The sequence below is a fragment of the Vulpes lagopus genome, chromosome X (assembly GCF_018345385.1).
Source record: "Vulpes lagopus strain Blue_001 chromosome X, ASM1834538v1, whole genome shotgun sequence".
In the NCBI taxonomy this organism is placed as follows: Eukaryota; Metazoa; Chordata; class Mammalia; order Carnivora; family Canidae; genus Vulpes; species Vulpes lagopus.
In genome coordinates this window covers 37,615,377-37,642,382 of record NC_054848.1, presented here as the reverse complement: position 1 = coordinate 37,642,382, position 27,006 = coordinate 37,615,377, and positions in this window count along the sequence as shown.

The following is a 27,006-nucleotide window of genomic DNA, read 5'->3' as shown; positions in this document are numbered from 1 at the left end:
TGGTTATTATTATTTCTTATTTGTAGCATCCAGATTATTTCCCTGATCTTCCTGGAAATTTTGAACCTTCTCAAACTTTCATAATATATCTGTTGTCTGCTTTAAACAGCTAGAGACTGATCTATAGCTACAGTGAGAGGCCTCTGCCAATGGAGTACTATTAAAAAAAAAGAGTATTTATTTATTTATTTATTTATTTATTTATTTATGAGAGAGAGTGAGGGAGCAAGCAAGAGAGAGAAGACAAGTGCGGAGGGACAGAGGGAGAAGCAGATTCCTTGCTGAGCAGGGAGCCTGACAAGGCTCTACCTGGGGACTACAGGATCATGACCTGAGCCAAAATCAGACGCTTAATGACTGAGCCACCCAGGCGCCCTGGGAGTACTTTTTAATAAAGATTTTAAGGATGAATTTCCAGAATTCCATGGAATAGAATTTGTTAAATTAAGATGGTGACATGGTTATCAAGAAAATGAGCCTGAATTTAACCCATTGCGTCTTATCCCTTCTGATTTCCGGTTTCTTACTATTGTAGAGAGCCCAAAATTTCCAGGCATCCCAAAGATCCAGTATAGTTCCATTGAAATCTCATGGCATTGTTGAGAATGAGCTGAGGTGTATGAGAGGAGGCAATCAAGTCACCAGAGCGTCATGATCCCAGTGTTGTATCATTCTCTGTTTTGGCTTATGAAAGCTGATTTTCAAATTTTCTGGAATTTTGCAAATGTTGGTAATTTGGAATAGGTTAGGGTAGAGTATTTATACCATGAAAATTGGCAGAGCTTACACGTTAGTCCTTCTGTCTCACCCCATGGCTTGCTGGAGAGCCCATTTCTCAGTGTCAGCCAGAACTCACCTCTATAGCCTTTGAAATACATTTTTCCCCCCATGGTACTCTGTGTAGTCTTTAAAGTCCAGTGTTTATGGGGTCAGATTTGATGTTGTTAGTGTAATATGAGAGGCATACATATGTGCCCCCTGCTCTCCAAATTTCCGTCTCCAGTGTTGTGATTATTTCTACGTAGCAAACCACCCCGAACTAAGTGGTGTTAATAAAATTTGTTATGCTTAGAGATGCTGTGTGTCAGGGTTCATACAGAACATATGGGATGGCTTGTCTCTGCCATATCATGTCTGGGGCTCTTTTGGAAATATAAAAATGACTAGGGGTGAATTCAGTGGCTGAGGCTGGAATCATCTGGAAGCTTTTTTGCTCACATGCCTAGCACTGAAGCTAACATTACTCAAAGGCCTAAGTCCTCTGCAGTTATCAGCTGCTGCAGTCCATGTGACCTCTACATGTGGCTGAGCTTCTTAGAGCATGGAGGCTGGCTTCAAACACCAGCATCCCCAGAGGGATGTCCAGACATTGGGTGTTTAAGGAGAACTTGGTGGAAGCTTTATGGCTCTTTATGAGCCAGGCTTAAAAGTCACATGGCGTCACTTCAGCCATATTTTACTGGTTGAAACATTCACAAGTGTATCCAGATTAATAGGGAGGACCTCACCTGTCAATGGGAGAGTTGATAAAGAATTTAGAGTAGTGTTTTTAAACTACTGCCCCTGCCACCCCATCCCTAGTACATATCTTGTCAAACATTTTGAAATACTGCTTTTTGGGATTCATTCCTTTAAGTCAAACATTGTTAACCATCAGAAGACAAATTATCTTGGAAGTGAATATTTCATCCATATATCATTGATTCTCTATCATGTTTTCCAATGTGATAGCGGTCTGGAACAGGTCATAGTGAGCTGGAGGTTGCATAGATCATTCAGGATCTGGTGCCTAGGACAGGAGAAAGGATAATGGAAGGTATGTAGGGTCTGAAAAGTTACTTCTCAAGTTTGCTCATGGTATCCCTGCTTGCCGGCTCACTAGGAAAGAGTCCAGAGTGTGGAAAACCTATCCATACCTCAGAAAACCTCAGAGAAAGGAGAAAGTCCTTTGTTTGTCAGTTTCTATTTATGTGTCAGACTCTAAGCTGGGTTCTGGGATGCACTGCAAATTAGAGAGGACACACTCTTCACTCTCCAGGAACTTCTCCAGTAAGGAAACCCAGGCAAGTAAACGGGCATGTTTAGTGTATTAAACATGAGGACAAAAGTACAACCAGAATGCTTTGGGACCACAGAGGAGAGGCAGCCAACCCAAACTGGGAAATTAACAATGAGATGAGGGAGCTGTGGAGTTGAGTAGGAGTCTCCCAGGTAAAGGGTTGTAAAGAAGGACATCTGGATATAAGAAAATATGCTGCCCAGTATCAGGTAAGTGCATGGGGCTTTTTCTTCTTGTGAAGTGGGTAAGCCTGCAATACAACAAGGAATGGTGGACAGGACTTGAAGATTGAAAAAGTGGGTAGGGTTTGAATCATAAAACTTGGGCTGAGCTGTTTAAACTCTTTCCTATTGGTTATGGTGTTGCTTATGCATTGCATGCTTAAATATAATACATAATGATTTATATGTCACAAAAATGACTCTGGCTAAAGTTTGGCATATTGTTTAAGGTGGGAAAGGTAACAAGGTAGAGACACTGGTTATGAGATTGTTCACTCTAACAGAGATAATGCATCATACTATTACAACAGTAATACAGGTAGGGGTGGTGAGTGTGTAGACATGAGGATGGATTGGGTATCTATCCTAGTGGGGCAATCATCTGGTCTTTTTTTTTTAAAGAATTAATGTATTTATTTATTTATTAGAGAGAGAGAGTGGGAGAGAGAGAGAGAGAGAGAGCAGGAGGGAGCAGAGGGAGAAGGATAAGCAGACTCTGCACTGAGCTCAGAGTCTGAAGTGGGGCTTGATCCAGGACACTGAGATCATGACATGAGCTGATGTCAGCCAACCGACTGAACCACCCAGGTTCTCCGGCAATCATTTGGTCTTAGTGACTGATTAGATTTGAGAATTTAAACCAAATCTAGGTTTGGCTGGGGACAGGGACAAGATTACCTTTCACAGAAACAGACAATATGGAGGATGGAGGGAGAGAGGAAGAGGAGGTAGGAATAGTGAGAAGGTTTAGACTTTACACTTAAGTCACCTGTGAGGCAATGAGATTGAAAATATGGGGAGAGATCTACAGTAACAGATTTCAGAATTATCAGTATATAATCATGTGCTGAATGAATCCACAGAAATTGATGAATTTTTTAGAATGGGAATAGAGTGAAAAGAGAAATGTTCAAGGGCAGAACCCCAGAGAGTGGGGATTTTAAGAGACAGACAGAGGAATGGCTGCAGAGACTGAGAGACCGAGAAGGAGCAACTAGAGGGCAGGAGAAAAATCAAGAATAGTCCCGGAAGTTTCCCATTGGGAAGACTAAGGAGTTGAGAGTAATCCAGTAAATGGTTCACTTCCACTTGAGAAGAAAAGATGGATCTGTGAAAAACTCTTTAAGAGAGAAGATGCCTTTGAGAAATTAGCAACTGAAGAGAAAATATATACATTTGTAGAACACTGTAATTGTTGAAAATGCTATATTTTCAGCCATGGCACATTTTATAAAACTTACAGATTTAAGTCCATTATATGGTTCAGTTTTTCTTTCAATGTTGTTTTTATTCTGTCCTAAATCACACCCCATATGTGAATCACCATAATGATGATAGTAAGAATAATAGTAATAGCAATAGTAGTAATAAAGGAAATCATCCATAATCTCTTATTTTACAAATAAGCCATTTTAAAGTTTTATTTGCTTTCAAGATTCTGTAAGTAGTTTAAGATTTTACTTTTTTATTCATGAGAGACACACAGAGAGAGGCAGAGATATTAGTAGAGGGAGAAGCAGGCTCACTGTGGGGAATCTGATGTGGGACTCGATCCCAGAAACCCAGGATCATGACCTGAGCCAAAGACAGATGCTCAACCATTGAGCCACCCAGGAGAGGAGCCCCTGTAAGTCATTTTTTTGTTCTAATTTTAATATATATACAGTGAAAAATGTGCTCGTTTACAAATGTTTAAGCGTATTTCCACATAGATACATAGATGTTAGGAATATGGTTTTATTTCTTTTGCAAATATTTTATTTATTTATTGGAGAGCATGTGAGTAGGGAGAGCAGAGGTGGAATCTCAAGCAGACTCCACGCTGAACACAAGCCTGACACCGTTCTCCATCTCTGACCCTGAGATCATGACTGGAGCCAAAACCAAGAACTGAGCGCACAACCCACTGAGCAACCCAGGTGCCCCAGGACTGTACTTTTAAGTGTCTACATAATATTCTATTTATGGTAGTACTGTAATTTGCCATCCATTCTCTTACTGGTTAATACCTAGACTTTTCCTAAGTTTGCTAAATTGAATGTTTATATGCACAGTGTGTTTCTCCAGTCACTCCTAGAGTTAAGGAAATTCATGAGAAATTTGTATAATTTTGAAATTTCAGTTTGACATTATAATACAGTGATTTACAACCTAGCTCAGGAATTAGCTCATTTATGTCTTTGATTTTAAAGATTGTCATAGTTGCAATTCTGTTATGGCATAAAATAGACACTTTTGAAGAGGTTTATCATTAATAATACTAGATGTAAATCCATACTTCAAATAGTCTCATTGTTAATTCTGCAAGTTTGATGTCAACTGCTTATCATGTCACATTAACTCATAGTTTTTATCTCATTTTTTGTCTAATAAGGAGTTCATATTGGAGGAGTGATTTTAGCTTTGCTTTTTTTTTTGTTTTTTGTTTGCTTGAGCTTATGTTATTAGTGCTACCTTCAGTCAGCATGCATGCACTTTCATGATCTCTTGTTCTCTGGTAGAAATAATTTCTAGCTCCTTAAGCACTTTATGAGGGTTCATTTAGTTAAAACCAGATGACATGACCCATTTGTCTTAATAGCTGTGTGGGTGTAAACAGGAATCCACAGGAATGTGCTGTGTTATGTAACCCATTGTAGGAGGAACTGTCCCCACGAGTGCTCCCTGACTGTAGACATAAGGGTGCCTCATAGTCAGTAGTGGTAAAGCTTCTTTTCTTCCCTTTTTATTCACACATGGATATAACTAGAAATTCTAATATTTTTCCTTTCCTCTTTTCCACTAAAGTCTTAGTTCCTATTTCAGGATCCAATTCCAGATCCCACATTGAATCATCTTGCATCCACTATGAGTGTGAGTACCCCACTTTAGAGACCACCATGTCTCCTAAAGACATGTCTGGTCTTTGTACCCTTAAGGACCTTCTTCTGTTGTCCTAACAGTTCTCTGAGACTAGTGGGGGTAGAGCTAGTTCTATCAGAGTAAACAACTTTTGAATAAAGAGAAAGCATTACTATTAAATAAAGTTTTTCTTTTTTCTGAAATTTAAAAAATAATAGTAGTAATCTAATCATTACTACGCACAAATGTGTAAGATTACTTCTAATGCATTATAACATGTTGCCAGTTAGGAATCACTGATATGTAACCAAACTATTTATATGATTTTTTAAAAAGATTTTATTTATTTATTTGACAGAGAGAGAAAGAGAGAGAGAGAGAGTATAAGCAGAGAGAGCAGCACAGGGAGAGGGAGAAGAAGGCTCCCTGCTGAGCAGAGAGCTGGACGTGGGGCTCAATCCCAGGACCCTGTCTGTGATCATGACCTGGGCCGAAGGCAGGCACTTAACCATCTGAGCCCCGCAGGTGCCCCACTATTTATATAATTAAGCACCAGTGTTTTCAAGTTTATGTAGCCCTGTGAACATAGTTGGTGTAGTTACTAGACTTCACCTGAGAGCTAGACCCATTTTTCTTTGCCTTCCGTTTTTTTCCTATCTTGATTCATTGATTCATCCATTCATTCAACAAGATCTTAAAGAGTAACTTTAATAATAATAAATAAAAGCTAATATTTATTGATCTAGGTGGTTTGCTCCAGTCCTTGTTCTAAGCACATTGAATATATGAACTTCTTTAATTCTCACAATCATCCTTAGGGAGATTTTCAAAGGCTCCATACACAATCGCTAGTTGCCACAGACATTTTCCAATGTCTTTAGCATGCTGGCTTATAAAGCCTTGGTAAGAGAGAAGCTACAAACCAACAGCCTGGGCCTGCTGCAAAGCCTTTTTCTTGCCTTAAAAATTGACAGCCTTATGGGTTAGCTGGCAAATGAATCTGAACAGCATGCCCAAATGTGGTACTTGGTTGCTAAGGTTGAGTATCAAGTTGTCCATCATCCTATACAGCTAGAAGGTTGCTTCAGTAAGCTAAGGACCATGCTAAGCCAGGGAAATAGAGAAAGACACATCCTGCTCTAAAGATAGGTGGGATAGACAAAGAGATTATTGCTCTGTTGTGAGGCATGTCTATGATGTAAATACGGACTACCTTGAACTCACATTGGAGGCTGACCTTTTTAGATTTTGGAGACAACCACCAATGCATTTGAGCTGGCGCAGTCTTGAGGTATCTTTTCTAAAATATTTATTGATTATAAATAGTAGCAATAATCTCACAGGAAAATACTATCGACGTACAACTAAGGTACATCATATTTAGATAGTATTTGTTAAAAGAATGGGCCCAATCATCCCTATAGTCCAGGTCAATGGTTTTTTAAGATGTTGGGTTTACAGAACCTTTTGAGAGTCCAGAGTGTGTGATGTTAAGGACTTTTACAGGTAGAGACTAAGTTTCCACCCTCCTGAGTGGTGAGATCTTTATTGGAAGGAATGTCAGAACATCAAGCAATGATTCAGATTTCCAGTTTTAGCTCTGACATAGAAAAATTCTTAGGTAATTATTCCCATCTTTATTTTTTTAAAGATTTATTTATTTATTTGAGAGAGTGAATGAGAGGAGGGGCAGAGGTAGAGGGAGATCAAGAAGTGGGAGGCCTTAAGCCTGCTGTCAACCTGACAAATCCCCCAAACAGCCAGGGCCTAGCCTGCCATGCTCAGTCATTGGTTGGGGGCTGCCTCAGCTCAAAAGCTGGCAGGCTAGCAGACAGCATCAGCAAACTATGCTGCTTGTGGCTCATGGGTAAGATTTTTTTGTTTGTTTTTAAAGATTTTATTTATTCTTTTGAGAGAAAGTGTGTGCACAAGCAAGGGGAGGGACAGAGAGAGAGAAGCTGACTCCCTGCTGAGCACAGAGCCTGATGTGGAGCTCGATCCCAGGACCCTGAGATCATCTCTGAACTGAAACCAAGAGTCAAATGCTCAACTGACTGAGCCACCCAGGCATCCCTCATCCCCATTTTTTTTAATAAATTAATTTTTATTGGTGTTCAATTTACCAACATACAGAATAACACCCAGTGCTCATCCCGTCAAGTGTTCCCCTCAGTGCCTGTCACCCATTCCCCCCCACCCCCCGCCCTCCTCCCCTTCTACCACCCCTAGTTCGTTTCCCAGAGTTAGGAGTCTTTATGTTCTGTCTCCCTTCCTGATATTTCCCAACATTTCTTCTCCCTTCCCTTATATTCCCTTTCACTATTATTTATATTCCCCAAATGAATGAGAACATACACTGTCCTTTTCCAATTGACTTACTTCACTCAACATTATACCCTCCAGTTCCATCCATGTTGAAGCAAATGGTGGGTATTTGTCGTTTCTAATGGCTGAGGAATATTCCATTGTATACATAAACCACATCTTCTTTATCCATTCATCTTTCGATGGACACCGAGGCTCCTTCCACAGTTTGGCTATTGTGGACATTGCTGCTAGAAACATCGGGGTGCAGGTGTCCCGGCGTTTCATTGCATCTGAGTCTTTGGGGTAAATCCCCAACAGTGCAACCGCTGGGTCGTAGGGCAGGTCTATTTTTAACTCTTTGAGGAACCTCCTCACAGTTTTCCAGAGTGGCTGCACCAGTTCACATTCCCACCAACAGTGTAAGAGGGTTCCCTTTTCTCCACATCCTCTCCAACATTTGTTGTTTCCTGCCTTGTTAATTTTCCCCATTCTCACTGGTGTGAGGTGGTATCTCATTGTGGTTTTGATTTGTATTTCCCTGATGGCAAGTCCTCATCCCCATTTTTAAACGGATGAGCCACCCAGGGATCTCCCGCCCTAAGTGACTCTTTTTTTTTAAATTTTTATTTATTTATGATAGGCACACAGTGAGAGAGAGAGAGGCAGAGACACAGGCAGAGGGAGAAGCAGGCTCCATGCACCGGGAGCCCGACGTGGGATTCGATCCCGGGTCTCCAGGATCGCGCCCTGGGCCAAAGGCAGGCGCCAAACCGCTGCACCACCCAGGGATCCCCCCATCCCCATTTTTAAATTAAGAAAAAAAAAAACCTGAGCAAACTGAAAAAAAATCATTGAGTTGGGCCCATCCAAGAACTAAGGTGACAAGACAAATATGGAATATGGAGAGATAAGTGATTCTAGAGCATAATTGGCAAGATAATCCTAACTCAGAGCAGGAGCTACTGGAGCCATAAAACAGTAGGAACACAAATAGAAATTTTGATGCATTACTGGAGAGAGTACTAGCATGAGAAGGGAAAACACCTGTGGACCTCATTTCTTAGGGAGTTCCCACACTTTCCTGGGTTTTATCTCTAGTAACCTCACTAAGTTCTCATGACGAAGAGCAAGAAAGGTATTCTCTTGGCTCTGGCAAGAGGAGGGGAAATGAACCATTGTGAAATTTGTCCAGAGCATTCTTGATAATAAAGGGCTCCTCTCTAGGAGAAAAGACTACCAGCATCTTATCCCACCGGGGGAAGGGTAGTGTTCCTACTCTGGTCCCCTCTAGTTGTCTTGTCTCACCTAAGAGGGGTAAAAAAAACTAAGAAACACTTGTGAAGGTCACACCTAGGGATATCGGCTCACTTAAAATCAGAGATTTAAGTATAACATTGTAAAATTCTCCTAAATCTCCATAGTTTATCACCACACCAACAGGGCTCCAGCATAATCACAGGATTTTAGCTGAAAGACTGTCAAAACACAGACTTATTGTAAAGAAGCATATTTAGGGAAGCCCAAACACAACACAGGAGACAAAAATATAAAATGTTCAATTAAAGCTAGGAAAGGCAGAAAAAGAAAGGAGAAAACCCAAAGAACAAGAACAACAAAGAGAAAACATTTGCAAACATGATAACCAACCATTTCAATAATCACTGAAATGAGAATGATCTAAATACACCAATCAAAAAAAAAGACATCAGAATAGATACAAAAATAAGATCCAACTCAAAAACTCCACTTTAAAGAGTAAGACATATTAGAAGTAAAGGATTGGACAAAAAATATTTATTATATTATATTATATTATATTATATTATATTATATATATTATATTTGACAGTAATCAATGGACAGCTGGAATAGTGGTATTAGTCTCAAAGTAGATTAAGAACAAGGAAAATTTTCAGGGATCAGGAGACAAATGATATGGTAAAGGGGTTTATTCTTCAAGAACATATAAGAGTCCTTAATGTGTATGCATCTAACAATAGCATACCAAAATACATTAGGCAAAAACTGGTAGAATTAAAAGGAGTAATATAAAACTCTACCATTGGGCAGCCTGGATGCCTCAGCGGTTTAGCGCCGCCTTCAGCCAAGGGCCTGATCCTGGAGACCCGGGATCGAGTCCCACGTCGGGCTCCCTGCATGGAGCCTGCTTCTCTCGCTGCTTGTGTCTCTGCCTCTCTCTCTCTCTCTCTTTCTCTCTGTGTCTCTCATGAGTAAATAAATAAAATCTTAAAAAAAAATAAAACTCTATCATTAACACTTCAGTTGCAACAAATGATACATCAGAGGGGCAGAAAATCACTAAGGATATGGGTTAGGAAGAATAATGCTAAATAGCATTATTGATCTATTTGGCATTTGTAGGACACTCCATCCAACAAGAAAACACATTCTTTTCAAGTTCACATGGAACATTCACCTAAATAGACCATATTGTGGATCATAAAACACACTTAACCAAATTTAAAATGGTCGAAATCATATGTATGCCTCAGACCACAATGAAATTAAACTAGCAATCAGTAACAAAGATATCTAGATAGTCACAAATATTTGTAAAATGAAATGGGGACACCTGGGTGGCTCAGTGGTTGAGCCTCTGCCTTTGGCTCAGGGTGTGATCTCGGAGTCCTGGGATTGAGTCCCCATTGGGTTCCCTGCATGGAGCCTGCTTCTCCTCCCTCTGCCTATGTCTCTGCCTCTCTCTCTGTCTCTCATGAATAAATAAATAAAAATCTTTAAAAAATTGGAAAATAAACTGCACACTTTTAAGTAACACATGAGTCAAAAAGTCTTGAGAAATTTAAAAAATATTTTTTTAAATTTTTATTTATCTATGATAGTCACACACACACACACACAGAGAGAGAGAGAGAGAGAGAGAGAGAGAGAGAGAGAGAGAGGCAGACACAAAGGCAGAGGGAGAAGCAGGCTCCATGCACCAGGAGCCGACGTGGGATTCGATCCCGGGTCTCCAAGATGGCGCCCTGAGCTAAAGGCAGGCGCTAAACCGTTTTGCCACCCAGGGATCCCAGAAATTTAAAAATATTTTTAAATGGAAATGAAAACACAGTTTAGTAAAATGTATGAGATCTAGTGCACACAGTGTTTGACGAAAATTAATAGTCTTAAATGAGTGTTGTAAAAGATGCTCTAAAGCCAACAGTGTACGATTTTGCCTTACAAAGATGGTCAAAGAAGAGCAATTTAAGCCTAATGGAAGCAAAAGAAAAAATAAGAATTCGTGCAGAAACAAATGAGAAAATCAACAAAATCAAAAGCTGCTTCTTTGAAAAATCAGTAAAATTAATAAATCTCCAGTCAGGCTAATCATGAAGAAAGGGAAAACATAAATTACTAATATTAGCAATGGATGTGTGATGATCACCGCTGATCCTGTGGATATTGAAAGGACAATAGAAGAATGTTATGAACAAGTCTAAGCCCCTAAGTTTGGTAATTTCCATTAAATGGAAAATTCCTTGAAAGACAAACTATCAAAATGCACAAGGAAGAAACAGATGACTTCAACAGCCTTATATCTATTAAAAATTTTGAATCAATAATGAATAACCTCCCCACTAAAAGAAAAGAGCTGGGCCTAGATGGTTTCACTGGCAAATTCCTCCAAACATTTAAGGAAGAAATGATACCAATTCCCCACAATGTCAGAAAATAAAAGCAAAATATGCCCTTCTGAAATCCTTCTAGGAAGACAGCATTACCCTCATACCAAAACTGGATGAAAGCACTATGAGAAAAGAAAGCTGCATACCAATATCTTCTATGAACATGATAAAATCTTCTATGAAAATGATAAAATATTAGCAAATGAAAACCAAAAATGTATTAAAAATAGAATTATACTCAACAAACAAATGAGATTTATCTCAGGTATAGAAGACTGATTCAACATGTGAAAATCAATGAATCTAATCTAGTATATCAATTGGCTAAAGAAAAATCATATGATTATATCAGTTAACGCAGATAGAGTATTTGACTAAATGCAATACTCATTCATGAAAAAAACCTCTCAGGAAACTGGGAATTGAGGGGACATCTTACAACTTTATAAAGAACACTCTACAGATAACATCATATTTAATGGTTAAAAAGTGGATGCTTGGGGCACCTGGGTTGCTCAGTCGGTTAAGCGTTTGACTCTTTTTTTTTTTAATTAATTTTTATTGGTGTTCAATTTACCAATATACAGAAAAACACCCAGTGCTCATCCCGTCAAGTGTCCACCTCAGTGCCCGTCACCCATTCCCCTCCAACACCCGCCCTCCCCGCCTTCCACCACCCCTAGTTCGTTTCCCAGAGTTAGGAGTCTTTATGTTCTGTCTCCCTTCCTGATATTTCCCAACATTTCTTTTCCCTTCCTTTATATTCCCTTTCACTATTATTCATATTCCCCAAATGAATGAGAACATGCACTGTTTGTCCTTCTCCGATTGACTTATTTCACTCAGCATAATACCCTCCAGTTCCATCCACGTTGAAGCAAGCGTTTGACTCTTGATTTCATCTCAGGTCATGATCTCAGGGTTGTGAGATTAAGCCCTGTATTCGGCTCCACACTAGGCATGAAGCCTGCTTAAGATTTTTTTCCCTCTCTCTTTAGAAAAAGCAGAAGGCAAGGGGACACTTTACCTCTAAGATCAGAAACTAAGTAGAAATGTCTTCTCATCACTCCTCTTCATCATCATACTGGAAGTCCTGACTTGTTCAGTAAGACAGAAAAGACAGAATAAGAGAGGGAGAGAGAGAAAGAAAGAGAAGGTATATAGATTTGAAAGGAAGAAATAACACTGTTTACAAATGACTTCTCAAAAAAAAAAATAAGAAAAACAAATGACTTGATCGTCTATGTAGAACAATACCCTAACACATTGCCCTCCAAAATCCTATAACTAATCAAAGAATCTAGTAAGGTCACAGGACACAAAGTTAATATCTTAAAGTCAATTGCTTTTCTGTATACCAGCAAGGAACAATTGGAATTAGGAATTAAAATAATGCCAATTATAATAGCACCAAAAAGTTAAGTATATATATGTATATATAATATACACACTTTATACACACGTATACATAGTGATATAATAAGTGATTGAGTAATTAAATAGGAAACTAGACAGATGTATGCAGAAGAATTCCAGAATTTGTGTAATACTCTGCCATAAAGGAGGTGGAGCGTAACTCACCATTCCATAATTGTGGACTGTGGAAGATGATCTCCATTTCGGAGTTCAGTACTGGAAGTAAGGAATTAAAGAGTGACTTAACGGTGGAGAAATTTGACAAACATTACCTGAGCCATGTGGTCAAGATCCATACCAACAGTGAGAAGTCATGTTGTTGATAGTATATACCTTTCATATGATGTGATGAGAATGACACTTCGTATTTGTGGCCTTTCTCAAAATACAACCCCAGAGTAATCATGAGAAACCTCCAACAAATCCCAACTGAGAGACATTCTATGAAACACCTGGTCAGTATTCCTCCAAACTGTGAAGGTCATCAGAAGCAGCGAAAATATAAAAAAATAGTGAAAGGGATTAATGGGGAAAGGAGAGAAAATGAGTGGGAAAAATCAGAGAGGGTGAGAGAACATGAGAGACTCCTAACTCTGGGAAACAAACAAGGGGTAGTGGAAGGGGAGGTGGGCAGGAGAATGGGTGACTGGGTGACGGGCACTGACGGGGGCACTGAACGGGATGAGTACTGGGTGTTATACTATATGTTGGCAAATCAAACTCCAATGATAATAAAACCAAGAAACAGGGAAAATAGGAAAATCTGAGAAAATGTAATAGCCAAGAGGAACCCAAAGAGACCTGATGATTAGCTGAAATGTGGTGTTCCTAGATAGTATAGTGAAAGAAAAAAGGGGACACTAGATAAAAACTAAGGAAATCTGAATAAAATATGGAATTCAGTTAATAGTTTTTTTAAAAAAATATTTTATTTATTTATTCATGAGAGACACATCGAGATAGGCAGAGACACAGGCAGAGGGAGAAATAAGCAGGCTCCCTGCAAGGAGTCTGATGCAGGACTTGATCCCGGACCCTGGGATCATGCCCTAATCCAAAAGCTTAACTGCTGAGCCACCCAGGCATCCCTGGACTTCAGTTAATAGTAATGCATAGATAGTGGTTTGTTAATTATAACAAATATACCATAGTAATGTAAGATATTAAAAATGGGAGACATTGGGTGCAGGGAAAATGAGAGCTCTGTGTACTATCTTCATAATTTTTTTCCCTTTAAATCTGAAATTGAACTTTATTAAAAAAAAAAAATGAGTCAGGGTTTAGCACGAAGTTCCTTTTGATCAAAGAAGCATAACCAGAGGGTTGCCAGAGCTCTAAATGCACTTTGTCGGTCCATAGAGTATCAAGGTTTTTGCTGTTGTTTATTTTTTTATCTCTATTTTTTAAGGTTTAAAAAATGTGTAAATTCTACTTTAATGAACATACACTGTTACATTCGTTTCAGGTGTAAAGTATAGTAATTCAACACCTCTAGACAACACTCAGTGCTCATCACTACATGTGGACAAGTGTACTCCTTTTTATTTTAAGGATTTTATTTATTTGAGAGAGAGAAACAGGGAAAGAGAACGAGTAGGGGGAGGGGCGGAGGGAGAGGGAGAAGCAGATTCCTGCTGAGCAGGGACTCCTACATGGGGCTCCATCCCAGGACCCTGGGTTCATGATCTGAGCCGAAGTTAGATGGCCCTGGACAAGTGTACTCCTTAATCCCCATCACCTATTTCACCCATCCTCTCACCCTCTCCTCTCTGGTAACCATAGGTTTGTTCTTTATAGTTAAGACTCTGTTTCTTGATTTATTTATCTCCTTTTTTCCTTTGTTTGTTTCTTAAATTCCACATGAGTGAAATCATATGCTATTTGTCTTTCTTTGACTAACTTATTTCCCTTAGGATTATACTCCCTAGATTCATCCATATTGTTGCAAATGGCAAGATTTCATTATTTTTTATGTCTGAATAATATTCCATTAATATACATCCATACACACACATATGTATATACACACCACATATTCTTTATCCATTCGTCTATCAATGGACACTTATGTTGCTTCGGTAATTTGACTATTGGAAATAATGCTGCAGAAAACATAGGGTTGCATGTATCTCTTTGAATTAGTGTTTCTGTATTTTGTGGGTAAATACTCAGTAGTTTTATTCCTGGGCCATAGCACAGTTCTATTTTTAACTTTTTAAGGAACCCCCATACTGTTTACCACAGTGCCTGCACCAGTTTGCATTACCAACAGTGCACAAGGGTTCCTTTTTCTCTGCATTCTCACCAATACTTAGTGTTTCTTGTATTTTATTTTAGCCACTCTGACAAGGTGTGAGGTGATATCTCAGTGTGGGTTTGATTTGCATTTCCTTGATGGTGAGTGATGTTGAGCATCTTTCATGTGTCTGTTGGCCATCCAGATGTCTTCTTCAGTGAGATGTCTGTACATGTCTTCTGCCCATTTTTTAATTGGATTATTTGTTGTTCTGGGTGTTGAGTTGTATCAGTTCTTAATTTTTTTTATTTATTTATGATAGTCACACACACAGAGAGAGAGAGAGAGAGAGAGAGAGAGGCAGAGACATAGGCAGAGGGAGAAGCAGGCTCCATGCACCGGGAGCCTGATGTGGGTTTCGATCCCGGGTCTCCAGGATTGCGCCCTGGGCCAAAGGCAAGCGCCAAACCGCTGTGCCACCCAGGGATCCCGTGTTGTATCAGTTCTTTATATATTTTGGACACTAACCTTTTCTCAGATATGTCATTTGCAAATATCTGTTCCCATTCTGCAGGTTGCCTTTAAATTTTGCTGACTGTTTTCTTCACTGTGCAGAAGCTTTTTATTTTGATGTTTATTTTAGCTTTTGTTTCCTTTGTCCCTGGAGACATACTAGAAAGAAGTTGCTATGGCCAATGTCAAAGAAGTAACAGCTTGTGTTCTATTATAGGATTTTTTTTTCAGGTTTTAAAAGTTTATTCATTAAGGTCTTAGAAGAACACGGTCTGGTATTTAAACAGAGACTGATTACTTTTCTTGGTGAGCAATATTCTAGGATATTTATCATTTCTGGTCTCACATTTAGGTCTTTAAACCATTTTGAGTTTGTGTGTGTATGTGTGTGTGTGTGTGTGTGTGTGTGTGTGTATAAGAAGGTGGTCCCATTTCATTCTTTTGCATGTAGCTGACCAGTTTTCCCAACATAATTTGTTGAAGAGACTATCTTTTTCCCATTGCATATTCTTGCCTCTGTTTGTTTTGCTCTTGGCAAGGAAATTTTGCAAATATGTCATCAGACTAAAAAAAGTGAAGTTTTCACAAGAGCTTACAAAAGAAGAAATTTTCATTAGGAGCTGTATGTATTGAAGAACAACACTGGTTTTAGTTTTAATCCAGCTGCATGCTGTCGGGATGTAGCATAACTGCCAAACATTCCATGACCTACTTCTTAATATAACAATAAATGTCAGTGGTTCTGGAGTCCATGATAGTATTTGACAGAGACACTATTTCTGAAGTCTTTCACTACTGAATTACGTATCAGTTTGACCTGTCGCAGGGCACAGGACTTCACTAGAATCATACTGAATTGAGAGTGGCATGTTTGTCTTGAAAAGATACCTACTCAACCATTAGCCAGCGCAACCTGATCTTCTCTTGCATGTATTGTAGATCTTCTGTTTGCCCCTTCCAGTCTGTTCTCTCCCCTTTATCCTGCTATGCCCTGGGAACCTGAAGTCTATGGGCTTAATTAAAAGGGCTCCCTTGTTCCATGCTTCTCTGTTGGGTTTAGACAGTAGGGGGCACCAACAGAAGAATGAGGAGGAAGGAGAAGAGGTTGGGGTATTTATCCTTCAGATTTTCTTCCTGCTGGTGCCTGAGTATTGGCTGCATCCTACAGAAAGATCTTCATTCCTTCCACAGTTCTATATAGCCCCTGTTGCCTTACCTTGTCTGGTTGGAAGGGTTATAAGAAGTCCAGCACATTACAGCCTGGGGTTACTCTACTAACCTACTAACCTTTGTGCTTTTCCTATCTGTATCACTTTATAAATAGTTCCTTTATTATACTTCCCTCAAATTAACCTAATTTGACTGTCCCATCTGTTTCCTTCCAGAATCCTGTCTGCTACCTCAAATGTAACATGTCCCCAACCCATCCACACATACTCTCTTTCTCCATATTGGTAAATGACAACTCCATTCTTGCAGTTGCTCAAGCCAGACAGCTTGGCTTGAATTTTACCTCTAAAACCTTACATAAAATCAGGAAATCTGTTATGTCTATTTTACAAATACATTCCAAGATCTGATCATTTATTAATGTTTGTACTATTATCACCTTGGTGCAAGCCATTATCAGTTGTTGTCTAGATTATTAAAGGTTTCTCCTCACTGGTTTCCTGCTTCCATCCTGGCCCTGTGCAATCTGGTATTATCCTTACAGTACACAGGGGGATCCTAAAACAAAACAAAACAAAACAAAACAAAACAAAACAAAACCAAACAAACACGAGTAAGATCATACCACTCCCTTGTTCAGTACTGTGTACCAGTATGACTTGGCTTGCCCGATCACAAACTCACTCAACCTCAAGGAGCATGGGCTGGGGAGAAAGTGCCTTCAGCCAATCTGTCACCAGCAATCAGTCAGATGGAAGTCAAGAATGCTCTGAGTTCCCTGCTGTTGTGGATAGATAGCAGACCATGGAGAATGTGCTCCTAAGCAGATGCTCCTCCCCTGGACCAGGCAAGTGCACCCTCTTTCAGAAGTCCACTCCATAATATAACACTTCATCCAGAACAGTAACAGAAAAGACTGCTAAAGTCTTATTTCTCTTAGCATAAGATCAAAGTCCTGGCCATGGCCTAAAAGGCCCTTGCAAGTTCTGCCCTTGGGTACCTCCTTGCTTCCAGCTTCTCCCATCCATTCTACCCTTCATTCCTTCTGCTCCAGCCATGATTGCCTTCTTGCTATCTCCTGAACAGACCAAGCACTCTTCTATTTCAGGGACTTTTCTCTTACTGTTCCCTCTCCTGGATCACTTTTCTTCCAAAAATCCATATGGCTTACGTTATTGATTGGGGGTGGTGGTGGAGGCAGAAGGACCGGTAGAATCTTAAGCAGGCTCCATGCTTGAGTGTGGAGTCTGATGGGGGTGGGTAGGAGGTTCAGTCTCATGACCCTAAGATCATGACCTGAGCGAACTCAAGAGTCAGATGCTCAACTGATGAACCACCCAGATGCCCCCCTATGGCTTTCTTTAGATCCTGCTCAGTTGTGCTTATTAGGCAAGCCATTCCTCAAACATTCTCTGTGAAGGAGCTTGACTGCCATCTCTCATCTCTGACAGTCCCTCTTATCTCTTGTGGTTTTCTTTATAGCATTTATCACCAAACATGTATTTACTTTTTTTGTCTTTCTTTGTAACCTGTATATAAGGCAGGAATTTTGACTGTCTTGCTCACTGCTGATCTCCAGTGCCTAGAATGGTTCCTGGCACATAGTAGGCATTCCACAAATATTTATGAAATGAATGAATGTATATGGTAACTGACATGGTAGTGTGTTATAAGAGAAAGTTTTTGCACTGTGGCATGTCCAAATTTCAGTAAAGGTCATAGAGTCTTAGACTAAATCTTCTTTTTTTTAAAAAAAGATTGTATCTATTTATTTATGAGACAGAGAGAGAGAGAGAGAGGAGGCAGAGACACAGGCAGAGGGAGAAGCAGGCTCCACACAGGGAGCCTGATGTGGGACTCGATCCTGGGACTCCAGGATCACACCCAAGGCCGAAGGCAAGTGCCAAACCACTGAGCCACCCAGGGATCCCTAGACTAAACCTTCTAATTAAGTGTGGGGTATTGTCAAGAAGGAGTGGAACAATGTGCTTTAGTAGTTCTTTGGCTCTGCTTGGGTTGTCAGGAACCTCTGCACCAGGTCTCTTTGTGCCATCATATTCAATAATGAAGGTCAAAATAATAAGGGTGTCACATTTTTCTTTAGAAAATTTGCAACTCTAGCTTGACCCATTGTATACGAATATAGATACAACAATTGTAATTGCAAGGTATGTTTTCCTAAATTCCTATCAAGTATTCTACTATATGTGTTATTATGAATAGAGTGGCGATTATATGTTACCTGACTCAATAAGGTAGCATTTGCTTTCTTCCTCTTGGGAGAATTAGAATGTTTCCACATGCAATTTGACATAAAATCAATGTTCTTGCCAAGAAAATCTGTGCACCTCATTCACGAATCTGTCATCTCCCCCGCCTTCTCTCTCCAACCCAAGCCATCCATGTATGTTGGTCAATGTGTCTGCTCTGGATTTTATAAATGTTACCTTGGAATTAGGCTGTGAGACTATCAGACCTGGAGATTTGGGTCCGTTCCTTTATTTAGTGCCTAATAACCACTCTGTAAAGGAATTGCTTTTACTGAATGATACTTAGGCACTAAGCCATTGACTGAGCCTGAGGGAATTGGTAGAAACCCAATGAAACTCACGGCCCTGTGATTATAGAGCATGGTTAGTAACTTCATCTGCAGGACCCCCAGAAGAAATCATTCTTGGATTTATACATCCTAAACAAGCAAGTTGCCTAGGAAAAACAGGTTTATCTATCTTATGGACTCTATGAGTCATGTTCATTATCATGTTTACTTTTTATTTGGCTACCAGAAAGCATAACTAAATTGTTGTAACTATAAAGGACTCTGTGCTCTGCAAATCCAGTATTACCTCTGATGTTTTCCTACCATATGAATCCCCGCAAGTGTTCATTAGTATTCTTTTATACAACATGTCTTTTTGAAAGCAACCTTAAATCCTTTGTGGGGCAATCTGGGGTATAAATAAATAATCGGGGTGTGTTTTCTGTTGTTGTTATTTTTCGTTTTGTTAGTATCCCACTGTGCTGCATCATTAATTGTGTATGAGTCTACTGAGCTGGAGGAAGAAATCCACACCTGTCCTACATTGTATTTCTAAACCTGACAGTTTACAGAATAGTTTCAAAAATGGATAGGCCCAAAGCTATTTCCTCCCATGGATCACCAATGATCATGAATCTTCAGAAAATCTTAGAGTTGTTGAAATTGTCATGTTTTGGGCTGCAAAGTGAAATTTACTTACAAATTTTAAAATTTCTATTTCTTGTTGTTTTCCACTTAATAGCCAAGTCAAATGCCAATGACAGAAAGTGGCAAAAATTAATATGTGGTGAATCTGGGTTAACTATATGTAAATGTTCATTGCATTAATCTTTTGACTCTTTGGTAGGTTTGAAAATCTTTATTCTAAAAAGTAAAACGTAAGCTAATAAAAATGTAATGCTCCCAAGGAATATTCTGGCCCTATTTAAACTCCAAATATGTTAGGCTGAATAGAATTGAAAGGATTGCCAATGTTACGTGAATCTTAAAACAATCCTTCTATTATGCTAATGACTGGACATCTGTGCTTCTCTCCTTGGAGATGAGTGATGATTTGCGCTAAACAAAATCAAAGGTGTCTTTGAACATTATTCCAAGTTAAATACTGTTATCTTGTGCCATTGTATTATGTGAGTGGGTCAGAACTTTTTTCAAGTTGTTGCATCTGATGTGTACTTTGTAGATATTCTCTGGTAAATATTCCCTGGAAATGATTTCCTCATTTTTTAAGAGTTACGTTTCTTTGAGATTCATGTATTTGGGAGTGTGGAGTGTTATTACTTAAGGCTTTCATGGATCTTTTCTCATGCCATAAGTTTGATAGCTTCTTATAACAGTCCTTATCCAGATGGAAAATCTTTATGCCATGTGGCTGTGATTCTGAGTTGCCCCATATACTATGAAATACAACTACTTCACTGTCTCTAATGACACAAGCTTGTCCTCCATCTCATGCCTTACCAGAGCTGTCAAATGTAACTTAAGTCCTTGAACTCAAGGGAGCTTTCCAGATCCATGCATGACATTTTTCCAAGGGGAGAGAGTAGAGTCATGTGTCTTACTATTGTGAGCTATTCAACTTTGTATTTATTGAACACTTACTTGGTGCTCTAACCATGTCCTGGGTTGGATAAAGAAATTAGTTGTGCTTTAAAGGTTAGCCAGAGTTTTTATAGACAAAACTGGGAGAAATATGTACCACATGGAGTGAAAAATATTTTTCAATATACGGAAAAACAAAGTATTATATTCAGAGCATGCAGCAGTTTTAGTTCGGCTGGAAAGTTGGGTGGGCAATAGAGAATATTGAGAAATAAACCTTGAGTACCATGCAAAATAGCTGATCATTTACCTTTTCACCATCTTCTATTGACCAGAAAAATTCTGAGAAGATAGATTGATCTGGCAATAGTATAATGGTTTATGGACAAAGTTATGCAGGCTTGTACCAGTGTTTTAGAAGTGATAAAGTGAATCATGAGAGAAGGATGAAACTAGCTAACGTTTAGCTAATGATCCTTAGGAGTGGGGTAATGGAAGAAAGGAAGGATGACATATAAAAAATTCTGGAGGTTTCAATCCTGGAAGTACTAAAAACCTAGTGAAAGGATTAAAAGAAATCCAAAGTATGAGATTTGCATTGAAAACTGTTAGCATGTTTCCTTCAAGAAAACATTTTAATAATATACATACGGTAAAATGGACTGATTTTAAGTACTTGAGGACTTTCATGAAATGAATACACTGTAACCAAGAAGTGGATCAACACATAAAACAAAATGTTACCCAGAAACGTCCTTGATGCTCTCCGTTATTATTCTAAATTATCTCAGAATGGAACAGTTGTACTTGTTTTGAGGTAATACATTGATATACTGGTCAATATTTAACAACCAGCTCTCAGGGGTAGATGAGGGAGGAGCCCTGATTTGTAACTGTTGACAATTTCTGTGGTGTACCTACTCTCACCACAGGTGATTGTAAACTGCCAAGAAGATGATCAATGAAGGTGGAATTGAGAAGCAATGCACCCAAATCAGTTCTCACAGCTGGTATAAACAGGCTCCATCACACAATGGAATAATATGATATATACTCTTTCATGTTGGTATCTATTGCTTACAGGTAAGTTTGTAAGATTTATTCATGTTCTGTGTAGTAGTGGTTCATTTATGTTTTATTCTTAGACCCCAATTTGTTTACCTAATCTATAGTGGATGGATAATTGGGTTGTTTTCATTTTTAGCTATTACAAATAATGCTGCTAGGAAGCCTCTTCTGCATGACTTTTGGCACACATGTGTTCACATTTCTATTGGGTATATACTTAGGAGTTCAATTATTGGTGTGAAAGTGTACAGCTTTAGTAGATACTGCCAAACAGCTTTCAAAGTGCTGTGCCAATTTACACTCCCACTGGCACTATCTGAGAGTTCCAGTTGCTCTATAGCCTTGCCAAAACTTGGTATTGTCAATCTATTAATTTAGCTATTCTAGAGATTATGTAGTAGTACCTAATTGTAGCTTTTGTTTGTATTTCCCTCATGAGCTATAAGATTGGGCATTGGCCAGTTGAATATCATCTTTGTGAAGTGCCTGTGAAGCCTTTTGTCCATTTGTTTTTCATTGGGCTCTCTGCATTTTCTTACAGATTTCTGGATAAGAGTTCTTTGTTGAGTAGATAAATCTCCTGTGGCTTGATTCCTCCATCTCTAAGTGTGGTCTCTTCTGATGAACAGAAATTTTTGATTTTAATAAAATCCAAGTTAGTAGCCCTGTATAGTTTGTACTGTTTGGTATCCTGTTAAAAGATATTTTCCTACTCGGGGCACCTGGGTAGCTCAATTGGTTCAGTGTCCCACTCTTGGTTTCAGCTCAGGTTGTAATCTCATGGGTCAAGGGAAGGAGCCCTGTGTTGGGGGGGGGGGTCCCTGCTCAGCAGGGAGTCTGCTTGAAGTAGCTCTCCCTCTGCCCCTCTCCCTACTCTCTCTCTCACTCTCACTCTCTCAGATAAATAAATAAATCTTTTAAAAAAGTTTTTCTACCTTACAAGCATTGAAGATATTATCATTTTGTTTTCTTCTATTTTTCTTTTTAACTTTTCACACTTCAATGTAGCATATATACAAAATTAACTCTTGTCTATGCTGTGAGGTAGGGAACTGAGTTGTTGACTATATATATACAAAAGATTCAAACCTTTCCTTCCCTAGTGCACTACTATGGCACAATCATGCTGTCTGTGCATAATGACAATTTTGTTTCTTTTCTGTGTGTGTGTATGTGTGGGGTGAGTCATGTGTGTATTTGCATATGCATAGTGTGTGTGTGCAGTGTGTATATGGTGATTGTGTGGTGTATGTGTAGGTGTGGTGTGGTGTATGTGTTATATTTGTGTTGTGTGTGTGTTTTTAAAGTTTTTATTTAAGTTTTATTTAAATTCCAGTATATTTTTGTTGTGTGTGTGTTTTTAAAGTTTTTATTTAAGTTTTATTTAAATTCCAGTTAGTTGTTTTTTGTTTCTTTTTATATAACCCTGATATGTTTCTTTTCTCTTTAATTTTCCTTATTTCACTAGGGAGAACCTCTAATCCATGTTAGAATTAGTCTTGGTGGGTGACCGTGCCTCATTTCCTATGTCAGGGGGAAAGCGTCCCGTAATTTATCATTAATTATGACATTTGATAAGCACTGTTTTTTCTTTGGTCGGTTTTGTGTAATAACCCTATAACAGATTGAGGAAGTTCTTATTGGTTTCTATGGATATTCAATTTTATCAAATAATCTTTAATCATCCATTGAGATAGTTCTATAGATTTTTTACTTTATTTCCTGTTAATGCAGTGATTTGCACTGATTGATTTTTGAATGTTAAAGGAACTGTACATTCCTAAAATTATTGTGCCATTTTATCCTTTTTATACATTGAATGGATATGATTTGAAAATGTTCCTTTTTGGTTTTTAAAAAAATCTTTATTCATAATAGAGTTTTATCTATAATTAAGCCTTTAAATAATGTACCTACCTATTTTGTATCAAAGTTATCCTGACCTCACAAAACTTCTCGGAGGTGTCTCTTTCCTTTAGTTTCTGCAGAGGACTTTTCTGTTCTCTTAAAATTACTATAATTTTTCCCTTAAATGTTGGAGGTAATTTACTGGACAAGCCAGCTGGGCTATTGGAAACTTTACACATTATGAATTCACGTTCTTTGCAAGAAATAGGGCTATATTTTTTCATAAGATTTAGATATAATTAACATATCATAAATTATCCCCCTGAAGTGATAAAACTCAGTGGTTTTTAGTATGTTCCCAAGGTGATGCACCTATCACCACTAATTCCTGAATATTTTCATCACCACACAAAGAAATCCTGAATTCATTAATATGTACCCCTTATTCCTCCTTCCTCCAGCTCCTGGAAAAATGCAGCTTACTTTCTGTCTCTATGGATTTACCTATTACATACATTTTATGTAAGTGGAATTATACAACATGTAGCTTTTGTCTGACTTCACTTAAAATAATATTTTCACGAACTAGGGGTGGTGGAAGGGGAGGAGGGCGGGGGGTGGGGGTGAATGGGTGACCGGCACTGAGTGGGGCACTTGACGGGATGAGCACTGGGTGTTACTCTGTATGTTGGTAAATTGAACACCAATAAAAATAAATTTATTTAAAAAAAGAATAATGTTTTCAGGGTTCATATTATGCTTCATTGTGTATCAGTACTTTCTTTCTTTTTATGGTTGGACAATAATGTATAGACACACCACATTTTGTTTATCTGCCCATCAACTAATGGACAGTTTTTGGGTATTATGGGTGATGCTGCTATGAATATTCATGTACAAGTTTTTGTGTGAACATACATCATTAATCCCAAAGCAGCTCTACCATGTTACATTCTGAGTAGCAATGTGTGAGAGTTCATTTTCTCCACATCCTCAATACATGTTATTGTCTATCATATCAAATCATCTTTGATTAGAGCCATCTTGGTATATGTGAAATAGTATCTTATTGTTTTGATTTGCATTTCTTTATTAACTAAAAATGTCAAACATCTTTTCATGTACATATTGGGTATCTGTGTATCTTCTTTGGAGAACTATCCAAATATTTTGCCAATTTTAAAATTGGATTACTTATCTTTTTATATTTTAAAATTTTTTTAAAAAAGATTTTATCTGTTTATTCATGAGAGACACAGAGAGAGAGGGAGAAACATAGGCAGAGGGAAAAGCAGGCTCCTCAAGGGGAGCCTGATGCGGGACTCAATCCCAGGGCTCCAGGATCATGACCTGAGCCAAAGGCAACCCTAAACCACTGAGCCACCCAGGTGCCCCTATCTTTTTATTTTTTTAGTAGGAAGTGTTCTTTATATATGCTAGATACAAGTCTTTACCAGATATTTGATTGGAAAAGATTTTCCCTCATTCTCTCTCATTTTCAGTTTCTTGTTAGTATCACTAACAAGTATCAAAGTTAGTATCAAAGTTAGTATCAAAGTTATTTTAAATAAATACAGTTTATTTTTGTTACTGTTGTTGCTTGTGCTTTTGCTGACCTGTATGAGAAACCATTGCTTAATCCGGAGTCATGGAAATTTACACTTTTAGTTTCTTCTAAGAGTATTATGGTATTAGTTCCTATAATGAAACCTTCACATATTTTGAGATTATTTTTATTTATGGTGTGAAGAGTCCAAATTCATTCTTTTGCGTGTGGATATCCTGTTGTCCCAGAAGCACTAATAGAAAGGACGATTTTTTCCCCACTGAATTGTCTTGATATCATAGAGATCAATTGGCCATAATTGTGAGAGTTTATTTCTGAATACTTTGTTCTATTCTACTGATCTACAGGTCTTTCCTTTTTCAGCACCATAACTTTGGGTTTTTTTAAAGATTTTATTTATTTATTCATGAGAGACACAGAGATGGAGGGAGAGAGAGAGAGAGAGAGAGAGGCAAGACACAGGCAGAGGGAGAAGCAGGCTCCATGCAGGGAGCCCAACATGGGACTCGATCCCGGGTCTCCAGGATCAGGCCCTGGGCTGAAGGTGGCACTAAACCTCTGAGCCACCCGGGCTGCCCACAACACTATAACTTTGTAGGAAACTTTAAAATTGGGGGGCTGGAGTTCTTCAACTTTGCTCTTCTTTTCAAGATTTTTTTGGCTGTGTAGAATCCCTTGAGTTTCCATACACCTTTAGGATCAACTTATCATTTACTGCAAAAAAAGGCCACTGGGATTTTGATAATGCACTGACTAAATAGACTATTTTGGGGAGTATTGTCATCTTAACAATTAACAAGTAAGTATTGTCACATTAACAATTAAGTCTTCTGATCCATGAGCATGGGGTTATTTTCCATTTTTTAAGGTCTTAATTTTTTCAGATGACATTTTGTATTGTTCAGTGTACAAGACTTGTACTTCTTTGGTTAGATTTATTCCCAAATATTTTGTTCTTTTTAATGCTGTTGTAAATAGAAGTGTTTTATTTCATTTTTCAATTATTCAATTATTATATATTCATTGCTAGTATATACAAACGATTGATTTTTATATGTGGGTATTGTATCCTGTAACCTTGCTGAACTTCTAACATTTAATAGGTTTTTTGTTGCTTTTTTGTGATTCTGTATATACAAGATCATGTTATTTGTGGGTATGTTAACTTCACCCTTTCCAATCTGGGTGATTTTCTTTTTCTTGACTAATTGTCCTGGCTAGAATCTCCAGTACAATTGTGGGTATGTTAACTTCACCCTTTCCAATCTGGGTGATTTTTTTTCTTGACTAATTGTCCTGGCTAGAATCTCCAGTACAATTTTGAATAGAAATGGTAGGAAGGTATATCCTTGTTTTGTTCACGATCTTTTTTTATTTTTTTTAAAGATTTTGATTTATTTATTCATGAAAGACATAGAGAGAAGGCAGAGGCAGGCAGAGGGAGAAGCAGGCTCCCTGCAGGGAGCCCAATGTGGGACTTGATCCCAGAACTCCAGGATCACACCCTGAGCTGAAGGCAGATGCGCAACCGATGAGCCACCCAGGTGTCCCTTGTTCAGGATCTTAAGGAGAAAGCTGTCAACCTTTCACCAGTAAGTGTGATGTTTGCTGTAGATTTTTGGTAGATGCCCTATACTTACATGTCAATTAAGCTCAGCTTTTGAATTGTATTGTTCAAAACACTTATAATCTTAATGATTTTACTTTGCTGGCTCTACCCACTGAGGTAGATGTGCTGAAATATCCAACTATTGTTTTTGTATTGCTTATTATTCCTTTTTGGTCTATCAGTGTGTGTTTTATGTATTTTGGGGCTTCGTTACTAGGCACATACAAATTTTGATTGTTAACATCCTATTGAGCTGACTTTTCCAAATTTGAATCTTCTTCTTTATCTTTAGTAATATTCCAAGATAAATTGTGTTATCCTTTTTAAAAAATAATTTTAATGAACATGTCTTAGGCATGTTTCTTATAAGCAGCAAAGAGTTTTTGTTAGTATATGTGTTTTTAGTCTATCTTAGCTTTTTAC